The sequence below is a fragment of the Rhagoletis pomonella genome, unplaced genomic scaffold (genome assembly GCF_013731165.1).
Source record: "Rhagoletis pomonella isolate Grant_MI unplaced genomic scaffold, Rhpom_1.0 Rhpom_scaffold_00010, whole genome shotgun sequence".
Lineage (NCBI taxonomy): Eukaryota > Metazoa > Arthropoda > Insecta > Diptera > Tephritidae > Rhagoletis > Rhagoletis pomonella.
Window position 1 is genome coordinate 34,744,114 of NW_023458564.1, and position 12,842 is coordinate 34,756,955.

Sequence of the window (12,842 nt, forward strand, 5' to 3'; positions counted from 1 at the left end):
TATGAAATAGTGTAGCGCAAAAGAAAAAAATAGTTAACGCCTAATTCCTCACAAAAAAAAAATAGTTCATCCACCGATCCCCCACATAAACTGAAATTCCCAACAAAAAAACGGCCCATTCCCCGATTACCACGCAAACAGAAATTCCCCGCAAAGTCGGGGAATTCCACACGAGTTGGCTTCCCTGTTGAGTTGTTTAGTGAGCCCAGCGTCAATCTCTCTGCCATGACGCCCGGCATCACTTGAACAAGTTCGCCACCAACAACGTTCAATTGGCAAAGCCAATACAGCAAATGCAATGTTAAGGGCAAATACAAAAGCACAACAAGCAGTGTTTTGCCGCCAACACATCTGCTCACAAAGTACGCCGCTGCTCCAAACACAGCCCCACAGAGCCGCACACACTTTTTAGGTTTCGCGACTGCTGTGTTTCGCTCAGTTGCGATTAAATATTCGGTTAGTTTGGACGTGTTAACGGTGAGCGAGCACCAGACAAATACTAAAATTGCAATAAACAAATGTGGCAATAGTCTTCGCTGATCCATAGTCGATTTAAAATTTGTCTGGGCAGACGAATATCGAGCTGCCAACAAGAAAGTTGTGTTTTCCGGTCTTAAATTATATGTGAGAATTTAATTAAAATTTCCGATATCGAAACAAAACTGGTTGTTAGAAGAATTCAGTGCTTCTGTTGAATTAATTTGTGGATTTGGAATGTGAACGTTGGTGACAGTGCTAAATTTGAAATTCGAAACGAAACTCGTTAAATTCTAGTTTCTCAAAGTGTAAAGTGTGAAAGAATTTGAGAATTATTTAAATCACAACCATACACACAAAAATATTAACGAAAGTAGATAAAACTATTTGTGTCCTTTACCAAAGTTGCTTCAAAATCTGGTTAGAAATTGAAATACGAAAAGGTGAGTAATAAATAACCTATTTAGTTCTAGGCAAATTTTGGAAGGTAAAAGCTAACATTAATAATATTTGAGCATAGTGAACATTACTTGTTAAATAATAAACCAATACAATTTACGTGTTAGGAGCAAAAAAACCAAAAACCGTACAGTTAAAGAAAGGTAAATTTTCAAACTATGCTTCGCTGTATTAAGTAGAATATGTATAAGGCAATCCACTGTTATTTAAAAGTACAAAAACGCTTTGTTATTCTTTTCGGAAAATCACTCACTTTGGTAGTTAGCCACATGCAATGTAAACATAACATAACATAATAGAAATCGCCATTACGACAAACAGCTGATTGTTGGGTGATCAAAAAATCAAAGGTACTAATTTTATGAAAACTTACAGCATAGCTTTAACACGAAACTAAGATAAATAGTTTTGAAAGGCTATTTTGTGTCATTTTTTCTATACTTAATAACTTTCATAAACAAAAATATTAATCATTTTATTACCTGGACCCTCGAAACCGGATATTTTGATGTCCGGGTATGTCATCAAAACGGACACGGTTAAAGCTCTAAAAATCGGACTGTTCGGGTGAAAACCGGACGGTTGCCAACTTTGCTTAAAAGGTGTTCACAAAAAAAAAAAACAAGTAAGTAAATCTTTTACCCATGAAATCAGAAAGAAAGAAAGAACTTGAGATAAGTTGTATTCTATTTTCCTTGTTATATAGTAGTATTCGACGATTTGTCAGTTGATTAATTTATGGCGATTTTTACTGATTACTGTTACAAACAGGAAGTAAGAAAAATAATCGTAGTATTGTTGTATTGTTCCTGAAAGTCGAATTTTAGTAATCGATATTCAGTTTATGGATGTCGACTTTTCACTTTCGACACTCGACTTTTTAAATTTATTGCAGTGGCGTCCCTTACAATAAAACTTTTCTTCTAACAACGGCGTGGAGTGATGTTCGGTCTTATTAAAAAAAAAAGCAAATAAAACTAAAGTGAAATGTAAAAAGTATGGTAGAGAAATGAGTTTTAACAGTACAACAACATTGTCAAATCATTTAAGATCAGGGCATAAAATTATTATACGAAAAGAAATTCCTAGAATTTAAAAAGAATGTGCCTTCTTCTATAAATAAAATTAATACATATTCTTAATCCTTTGTCCCCACAATATTCAGTTAATAATGAGGTGAGATATATGTGCATAGCTGTATATTTTAATATTTTCATACAAGAAGGTTTTTCTACGTGTGTTTATGCAAGTTTTTACAGACACTCCTTGCTTCGAATTTGACCAATCCGTAGGGTACAAAATTTTAAACACCGATAAAGATGTTGCTGGTGGAATTCCAGTTGAGATGCGACATTAGTCGTGTGAATAATCCCAATCTACTAGCTGTCTGGGCTACTTTAAAGGGAAATTATCCCCATGTCACTTAAACTCCTACCAATAATCGCAACCTCTGTTCCAAAGGAAAGGCAAAATTTTCAAAAAGTGGTCCGTAATTACCAATTCAAGAATTTTTTTAGAAATTTTTTTCTGGTGAAAATTTAAAAATTTAAAACTATTTTTCAAAAAGATCAATTTTTAGAAACCCTCACAACCAACATTTTGCTGTATAACTGGCACAATTTTCAAAATTTCTAAAAACCGTATAGTATCTGTTTGTCTTTTGCCCATCATTGATTTTCACTAAGTAATAAGAGATATTTTTGGGGTATTCTGACCCTTATGTTTATATCTAATATATAAGTTAAATGCAGAGTTTGACACATTTTTTTTTATTAAAAAGTCGACTCTTCTTCGTCGAAAATTTGAATGCGGACTTTCTAGTAAAGTCGAACAACCCTAATCCTCACGTTACTAAACCTATTTAGAGATTTATTTTACATAGTTGGCTCTGGACGATATTGTGAATTTCCTTTTTTTCTTTATGAAAAATGCTCAGAATATTATTCTTACCATATTCTACTCATTACACTAGCTAATAACTACTCAATTCAACAAAACTTTAAATTCTATCTATCTCCAATGTTGCCATATTCACAGTTTTAACTGTAAATTACCTCTTTTTGATAAGCTTACTGTTTTTCAAACTACCACCCAATAAAAAGAAAACAATTTTGAAAAATTTCCGATTTAATCGGCTAAATTGAAATATTTCTTTCGGTTTTTGTTTTTGGAAGTAAATTTGTAGTGCAGCGTTTCCTCTTTCTGAAAAATGTTCTCATGTAATATTTGCTTTTCGGGCCTTGGCTCCTGAAAGTAGTATTTTTCAAATCAATTTAAATAAAACCGAAATGATAAACAAATTATTAATTCCAGCACTCTGTGGTATTTTAAATTCAAGAAATCAATTTACGAAAATAAAGATTTTTTTTTGTAATATTCTATTTTTATTGCAATTTGTAAATTTTATATTTAGCAATTAATTTTTGTTAAGTACTTTAATTTTCTCTTGAGTCGGGTTAAAATGTTTGAGTGAGAGATTGAATTTCATTCTACCAAAATTTCATTTAAATATATTATTTTATAAAGACATTTTTTATTTAATTGCGTATTATTTAAACTGGCAATGTTATTTCATATCAAATAAATTATGTTATGTTATTTATGTTTAATACAATTAAATCCTTAATTTAAAAAAAATTCCTTCGTTGTGAAAGTTACAACTTTTTTATTTGAAAATAAATTTTTTGGGATTTCGCAGTTTTCAGAGAAAACAAACAGTGGGCAACACTAACGATCTCCGAAAAATATGAATTTTAACCCTATATATATATATTTTTTTAAGTCAGTTAAAAATTAAGAAATTTGAAGAGTGTGAGTAGCATAGAACCTTTTTTGGAGCGAGAAGGCTTAGATAAATTTTATTAGCTGACCCAAAATGAACGGAAAAAGTTATTTATCAACCGCATTTCGTCTTTTAAGAAGACGAGACCAAATTTTCCTCGGACTTCTTTACGTGTTCAATATGGCCGTTCAGGTCATTTGGAAGGGTACAACAACACACTTACAGCAACACACTAAGCCGTGACCTGCTCAGATCAACGCCGACTGCAAAGACCTTAACTTGCTGGAAACTTTATTTTCTAGTGGAGTCAAATTATTGAATGCATTGGTCGAATCACAAGCTTGATGAGAATGTATCATTTCATAAAAGTCATTATTATAGAAATCCCGAATTTGGGCTCGATTTCGCCCAAAAATCAGCAAAATTTTGGACTAAGATGTTGAGCAAATCTGTGAGACAAGATGTTTTTTAGCTGATAATTTTAATAATAATATGAACTAAAAGTGTGAAGTGTATGAACTAAAGGTGGGCAGGGTAGTATATTCGTACTCGCTAAGTATTTTTTCATTTTGAATCTACTTAACTTTCACTATTTTGTAAACGGGTTATAAACGAAGGCTCCGAAAACAAAACCTCCAAAATAAAATCCCCAGCACGAAATGTGAATTCTCCTAATACATAATAAGCACATTGTAAATCCCCTACGAAAAATCCCCCCAAAGACGGAATAATATAATTTTAACAATCAACTCTGCATTAACGCGCAAATTTTATCTAAGAATATGTTTTCAAACAGAACCATTATATGCTGTGAATATAGCCAATTTTGGTTCAGATCAGAACGTCGAGCTGAGCCGATGTAGCCATGTCCGTCTGTCTGTTTGATTGCAATGTAGTCCCTCAGTTTTCGATATATCAGACTAAAATTTGGTAAGCGGGTGATTTTTTATAATGTATTAATCATTTGTTGGACCACTATAACATATAGCTCCCATACAACTGATTTTTCAGATATAAGATATTTTGTTATAACTTCTCCATTTAAGCAGCTAGAAACATGACATTTTGCACTATTTTTGCTCTTTATCAAAAGAAGTTTACAATAAAAATTACAAAGATCGGGTCACTGCAACCCATAGCCTCTACACAACTGATTGTTCAGATATGGGCGTTAAAAGTCCTTCAGATGGACGTCTCCGAGACATTTCGTGAGCTATTTTCTAAATGATGATACAAAGTCCACTGAGAAAATCGTCAAGCTATGTATGTATGTCTCCTATACCACTGATTGTTCAGATACAAGGGTTTGCGATATAACTCCTTTAAGTAGGTAGCTGAAATCTTTTAATTGTGTTACCGTTTTACGTACCGATCATACACAGCAGTGAAAATCATTTAGATCGGTGCTTTATAAGGCATATCTTCCATACCACTGATTTTTCAGATATGATTTTTTTTATATAACTCCCTTATATAAGTATATACTTAGTTGTTTTATTCTACTTTTGTTTCTTCAGGCTCATGGTAGTAATGTGTCCAAATTTACCTTCAGTAACAATCCGATTTACAAAGTTATCTCTCTCTTCTAAGTATGCACAAATTTAAAAAACTGCGAAAAATACTCGACGGCCTTTTGAAGCAGGTTCAAACCCGTAGTAAATGATATTACAGCCAGTTTTGAGGTCTGTCCTTTCCAAAAATACCTGAGAACGTTTCTACAATCCGTCGACTTCTGAAATTGACTCTCTTCCTTCGTTGAAGACTGTGCCAATGTAGTACTTTTTTGTTGTTGTTGAAAGCCGTGATAACCTATGCACATTGTGGGTGTTCACACTTGCCTGGTTATCATGTTATCTGTTTAAAAATTAGTATTCTCTAGTGTAAGCACTTTATTATTGTAAACAGTATAAAAGATATAACCACATAACCAGGCAACCTGATAATTTGATAACCAGACAGGGCTGATCAAACACTTTGTTTTTCCAGGACGAGAGTCTGGGGCACATAAACAGATGACAGCTTTGCCAAATTTAATTGTTGGTTAAAAAAATACGCCGTTGCCTCTTCAACTCTTCCGATTGCGAGCTTCTTCACCTCGTACATGCTTATGTAAATGCTTTATCGAGGTTATAGTAGATCCTGGGTTTGTTTCCCATCAGCATACCAGTACATTTCTGCCATAAAATAGGTTTCGGTGTATTTTATATAGTATATCGACCCCTAACCGCCGAAAAGACGTACGCGAAATTTTTTTCAAAATTTTCTTTCTGATGCAGAAATGCATCTAGATGCTCTAGGAGTATTTCTGCATCAAAATAATAATTAGATAAAAAAAAAATAAAAAATCGATTATGCCTTTTTGGGGGTTAGGGCTCGATATATACTTAAAGATATTATTTATTTCAGCCGCAATCAGCGTTTGCAACACATTACGTACGTACGTATGTATGTATGTATGTATGTATCTTTCTGCATAAACGCCCACAAAGCGGTATGACAAATTCAAATCTAAGAAATCATGAATAAGCCTTGAAAATAGAAGCATCCTCATTTATAATATTAGGCAGGTAATAAATGCCAACCGCTCGCCAATGTTTGCTTAAAAGTGAGATGAAAACAATGAATTTATAAAAGAGGAGTGAAACAAAACTGCTAAAGCAGCAAAAGCCAAAAGATAAAATCCATGTCAGCAGTATATCGCATAGATCGTATATATGCATACATGTACATATTGTATATATAGTACATATGTAGATACATATATACACATGAATGCGCTTTCTTACAAAATACATTAGAAGCATCAAATGAAAAAATAATAAACCAAAAGTCATGAAATGGTAGCAAAGGCGAACAAAAAAAAGCGGAACAATATTATTTTGGTTGAAGCAACAGGAGCAACAGAGGCGATGTTGTCGGTTCGCTGGCTTAAATTGCTGGCAGGCAGCCGGAATCTCGCGTGTCTCTGGCAGAGTCCACCAAACCTAAAATAAAAAGGTGAAAACGAAAATGCCATCATATATGTATAATCCTGCATGTAGGTATGTATACGAATGTAGGTATACATGTGCATTAGAGTGCATCACTCCGCATCCAAAAAAAACAAAAACAATAAATCGGTACTGGTTTTCCATTGGAATTATAAAATGTGTTATATTTTAAGACTTGCGCCAAAATATTAATATTTACGTCAGCTGGACCGGTTTGAAAATACATACCTCCAAAAATTGAGTTTCTTGTGAATAAAAATAGTTGTTTTAAAATATTAAAAAAAAAAAAAAAAATAACCTTAGATGACCAAACAGTCTAAGCTTAAAGAATTTGCATAAAAAAAAAATCATGGGAATCATAATAATGAGATTTTTGACGCTGTTTTTGAACTTTTTCAAAGATTGGTTTAAGGAAAGCTTGAATAACTTATTCTTACCCATTTGGATTTGTGAGGTATCATTGGAAAGGTATTTTCTCACCCTTTGTATTCCTTTGCAAGTAAACTCATTCACGTCCCAATTTCTTACAAACATCAACACATCTTAATTCAAACTGGGGTGACGCTAGTTTATCTTACCTTTCTCTTTCATACCTTGAATGAGTTTATTTGCAAAGAACTAAGCAGTGTGAGAAAATAAGTCTAAATCGGTATAGTTTTGGCCGAGTTATTCAAGCTTTTCTTGAACCTTTATTTGAAAATTGATATACAAACAGCATCAAAAGTAATGTTCTTTTTTTTCAAAAAGTACTTTAAGAAACTATTTTTATTCATAAAAAAACTCCATTCTTGGAGATGTTTTCAATTCGGTCCAGCTCACGTTTTCCGAAATATTTTGGTGAAAGTCTTCAAGTACAATAAATTTTCTAATCCCGGCTAAAAACCCGTAACTTTTTTTTTGCGATGCAGTCTAATGTGCATATATGTACATATGTATGTATACCCAATTGCATTCAAGTGGCAGCAACAGCAGTTGAACTGACTGCTGCTATTGTATTATGTATTTTGTATTTTCGTGAGTTAACGCTGGCATAGGCACTCAACGGGCTGTTCCTTTGACAATTTAACTGTGAATTTTATTTTTGGCCACTGGCAAGAAGCTGACACACTCGACATTGCAGTTTCAATATTCGCCGTTGATGAGACTGCTGGTGCTAGCTATTCAAAACTTGAAGTTTCGTCGACTGTGGAAAATGATATGCATTGGCTTGCACTTTTCCGGATTTCAAAACTTTTTACTCGGTTGTCTTGGTTGTAAGGTTGTGTGTTTGTGTGCAACGCATTCACGACAAAAAAAAAAAAACAATTTGTTTGATGCATATAAACTGGCAAAGAGTGAAACCAATGCATTTGCAATAACCAAGTTCTTATTTAATTTTTTAAACGAATGCTTCTACCAAGCAGTGGACTATTTCTAAATTCTCCATTAACCAAATTTGCATCTAATTTTGTCTTTCCTTTGAAACATGCGGCTGATGATATAGTAATTACTTTACTTTAAACCTCTCTCAAACCAGAAGACGTCAATCGTCAAGTCTAATAAATAAAGTGTTCCGCGAAAGAGTCAAATGTATGTAGGTACACAGTAGTCTGCAGCCTGCACATTTTTACTAACAAAATCTTCAGTTAAAATACCCAACCGCTGTTCACTGAGGTGCGTTTTCTTCTTTCATTTTAGCTTCTTCTGAACTTTTGAGTTTGCGGTGATTAACTGACTCGCTCCTCATTAAAGTGATTTACAGTCAAATTTTCTGTCTTCGTTTTGGCGGCGACGTTGGCTTCTAAATCATTAATTCTTCCATTCAACACAAATTCCAAAGCTTAATAGGCAATTTAATGCAGTAATCTATTTCGCGTTTTTTATTATGTTTTTTTTTTTCAATATAATGAGTTAAAACGCTCACTTCCGCCTCTTCGAGCGAATGCAAAAATACATACATACATACATGCAGATTACAAGCCTACATATAAGTATGCATTTACTTTATTTTGCCATAGAGCGAGCAACCTTTAGCCACTTTCGCCTCGAATGTTACTTGGCTTGGTGGCGCCTGATTTGGCTATTTGGGTAGAAATTAAATTGACAGTGGCAGTGACACACAGACACTTTGTTGGCAGCTAAGCTACAAATGCTGCGATGTAATCAACGACAATGGCAATAACAAAGAGCGCAAGCGTCTTCAAAAGCGCTATTTATTTATTTGCTTCAACTCATTTTAATTAACTGAAAATAAGTTACATCAAATTTATTGTGTCTTCCCTTTCTCTATGAGATGTCGCGTAATTAGTGCTTCATTCGCTTAAGCTTTTCTACTACACTTTTATCGCGTGCCTTTTGTTCGTTTTCGTGTTCTGCCCCCTTTTTTGGTTTATTTATTTTCTGCTTTTACACTTCTATTTGACTATTTTAGTGTGTTGTTGTTTTTATGTAGTATGGAAGTGTAATCGAATATAAAATGAGCACCTGTGTTTGTTTTGCTAGAGTGCGTTTCGTACTAGAGGTAGAAAAAATTACAATACATACATATGTATATACATAATCCATGGATAAGAAGAGAATGGTTTTCTTTTATACACTGAGTAAAGAATTTAGTTAGTTAGTTGTGCTTCTTTCAACAAATTATTTGGTTACAGTTACTAAATTTTGTGTCGCCAGTTTTCTCTCCTCTTAGCCAGTTGTTCAGCCCGCGTGCAGACAGGTCCTTCAGCACTTGGTCCTTCCATTCTGTTAGTGGGCGCTCTTGCTTTCGTTGTCCACCTATGGGTGCCGTGTCGAAGGATCTTTTCACTGGAGTATTTTCATCCATGCGTACAATATGGCCAAGCTAGCCAAATCATTGTATTTGTATGCGCTTAACTATGTCCACACCGTTAAAAAGCTCGTACAGTTCGTCATTCGATCAAGTAGAACAGCGCGATAGATTTTGCGCAAAATAGTTCTCTCGAAAGCCCCCAAAAGCCTTCTCATCTTTTTTCGACATCGTCGACATCGAGAGAAGAGAGCTCTACTCTTCAATTGCCTGTTAGCAGGAGTTATTTTTCGCTTGATGTTCAGGCTGACATTGTTGGTGGTGCTTATGCTGGATCCTAGGTAGACAAAGTCCTTCACTGCTTCAAAGTTATAGCTGCCAACAATGGCGTGTACCCGAAAATGATTTTAATTTGTATGCCTTGCTAGAAGGTACTTTGTCTTGCAGTCGTACACCGCTAACCAATCACTCATTACGCAATGTATAGGGACGAAACTCACGTCTCTCCATTCGACCAAGACGAGGTGAGAACAGCAATAATGCGGCTTAGAAACAACAATGCCACCGTAGAAGACGAATTATCGGCTGAGCTGTTCGAAGTCTGCGGGCAAACGAAGGGAAGGGAGCATGTATTTGGTCTGTTAAATACAGGCCCGAAGATTTGAATCCGTGTAATTTTCCCAATCCACAATTATTGCGGAATAGGCCTTATTAGCATTGCAAGTCTTACAGATTATACTGTGAAAAAGAAGCAACTTATTGGACCTTATCAGTGTATGGTTCAGACCTGGAAAATCCACCACTGATCAGATTTTTGCAATACGTTATATCCTGCAGAAGACACTATTTAAGCAAATCGGCACGTACCATATTTTGCCGTTTTTAAGGCCGCTTTTTATAGAACCAAGAGAATCTGCCTGTATGACGCCATGTCTTAATTTGAGACCCGCGCTCATCAGCGCATCATTGTCAGTTTAAATGTTTAGTTTTATTTTTTTTGCGGATCGAAAAACTCAAGACGCCACAGTACTTTTCTTATAAGTGTTTGGAGGCAAATGTGTTGATGAGGGCATAGAAAACAAAAACGCTAAACGCTTATTAAAAAAAGTAATGTGGTGCTTTGGATTTTTCGATCTGCCAAAAAAAAAACTCAAAAATTAATTTTTATTTCTGATAGATATAATTACTACATATTTCAGGGCGAAAACAAACACTTGAAACGCAAATTATGTTATTGATAAAAAATATAATTTTTATTTCTGAACGAAAGAGTAAAACTAAAAAATGCATTATAATTAAAAAAAATTTGAGCGAGTCTTATCTCGAAAACCGGATTGACATTATTTTATAGATTTGTTGATGCTTATTTCAAAACCGTTCACGAAAATTTTCCAGTTAAACAAAAAAAAAAACTGTCGACGAGTTCAAAAATTAAAAAAAGAATTTAGGCATAGTCTGATGGAGTATACCTCATGTGGGTAAGTTCAGTAAAAAAATCCCGAAAGTTTTTAGAACCGTGTTATTGATCGGAGAATTTATAATTCTTTAAATAATGGGCCGTATGAATAAAAACTAAGCAATTGCATTTTTTCTTAATTTCATACCTTTCACTTGAATTTTGTTTGAATAAATCGAGTAAAAGGTTTGAATTTTTAAGAAAAAGCAATTGCTTATTCATACGGCCCACAGTGGTCTGAAATCCAAATCTAGGTGGACAAAACTATTTGCTCAAAGCGCTTTAATACAATTTGACACTACTTTATTTCTATATGTTTTTGAGGTCGCTGATTACGAATCTGAAGTCAGATTTCAAAAATTCAAAATGGCGGATCCAATATGGCGAAAAGAAAAATTAAGAATTCAGTAAACTTTTATAAAACAAGGTGTTTTGATTGCTGATTACGAGTCACGAATCTAAGTTTCGAGAAAGTAGCAAAAAGTGCCAAAAGTAATAATGGTCATAAAAGCTTAGGTCTCATTAAACATTCTCCCATAACTAATATTTCGGACGAATTCACACAACTTAACTTTTGTCATTTTGAATTTGGCAATCTAATTAATAATAATAGATTGGCGCTTACACATATGTTAGTGTTTGGCCGAGCTTCTCCTCCGATTTGTGGCGTGCGATCTAATCGCGGATTGTTAATTTCAACTCTTGGCAAATTTTGATATCAGAAGCATGGCCGTCAGATAAAAATTTTTTGCAAACAATTTTAGTGGCCACTAATTGTTTAAAAATTCGCCGTAAGCGAAAAATTTTATTATGCCTCTGCTAATCTCACATAATTCACTTAATTTGCGCCACTTTTAGCACTAGCTAACCACAAAAATACACACATAAATATGTACGTACGAGGGGAGGCTGAAAAGTTTTGAGCCTAAGGTATTAAAGTAGCTGATGGAAATGTATACAACAAAAAACTATTTTTCTATATAATCTCCTTCTACTTTAATGCGCTTCTTACATTTATCATAAAGGGTGTTAATCCAGTGAACAAATATTCACCGGCTTTGTCTTTGAAGTGCTCGTCTTTTGCCGCCTTCATTTTTTCTTCGTCCTTCGAAAACCGGAAGTAATCGCAGGGGCTAGGTCTGGACTGTATGGTGGGTGGTTTCTTCTTCAAGTGATATTAATGGCATGAAATTCGGTATTTATATTACTTAGGGCCGTTTTCTAGACTGCCTGTTAAAGATAACCGGTGCTTTGACTGCCTGTCAAATTTGTCGCTCACATACTTATAACAGAGAATATATAAAAAGTCCCCCTCGTATATATGTAAGTATGTATTTACTTTCGTCCATATTATGGACTCCATATATGTGTATGTACATATCTTCGATGGTAAATCAACGAGCACTTATTCTAACCCCACCAATCTCCCTTGCCACTGTTTAGTTAACTTTTAATGCCAATAAACTAAGCGACTTTATCAGTTAACTGTAAAATACTTGCGAAAAATGCAATAAATTTCAAAATTTTTCAATCAACATGCGATGATCGGCGAACATTAGGCGGCTTAGTAATTGATTTAAGTTAAGCACGTTGAGAGCTTCTCGTTGTGCGGTAACTATGTACATCTGTTTGCATGTATGTATGTATGTACATACATATATATGTAGGTATGGCGTCATATGAGCGGTAAAGTATAAGACCGTACGACCGGAAAATCGATTTCAAATGTGGTTAAATAAAGTATGGCAGCAAAATCGACAGTATACTATTCTTATCTATACGACCTTCAGTACCGTAAATGTTGAGGTAGGTGGGCTTTCGAAGAGCTTAAAGGCCCATTAACTCACAAGGTGTATAAATTTCATTTTATACTCGTACGAGGATGAAGTACTCTACCACCGAAGTGTATTGAAATGGGGATATTTTGGA

At 34.4% G+C, this 12,842-nt stretch overlaps 1 protein-coding gene across 2 annotated transcripts in view; it reads left to right on the forward strand.

The window, feature by feature from the left end:
* Positions 1 to 425: 425 nt before the first annotated feature.
* LOC118746280 (trichohyalin-like) overlaps positions 426 to 12,842 on the forward strand; it is a 210,624-nt gene continuing 198,207 nt past the window's right edge. For both annotated transcript variants that reach the window (XM_036480120.1, XM_036480121.1), the window contains exon 1: positions 426 to 920. The gene's annotated coding sequence lies outside the window, so the exon portion shown is untranslated. The remainder of the gene's footprint in view (positions 921 to 12,842) is intronic.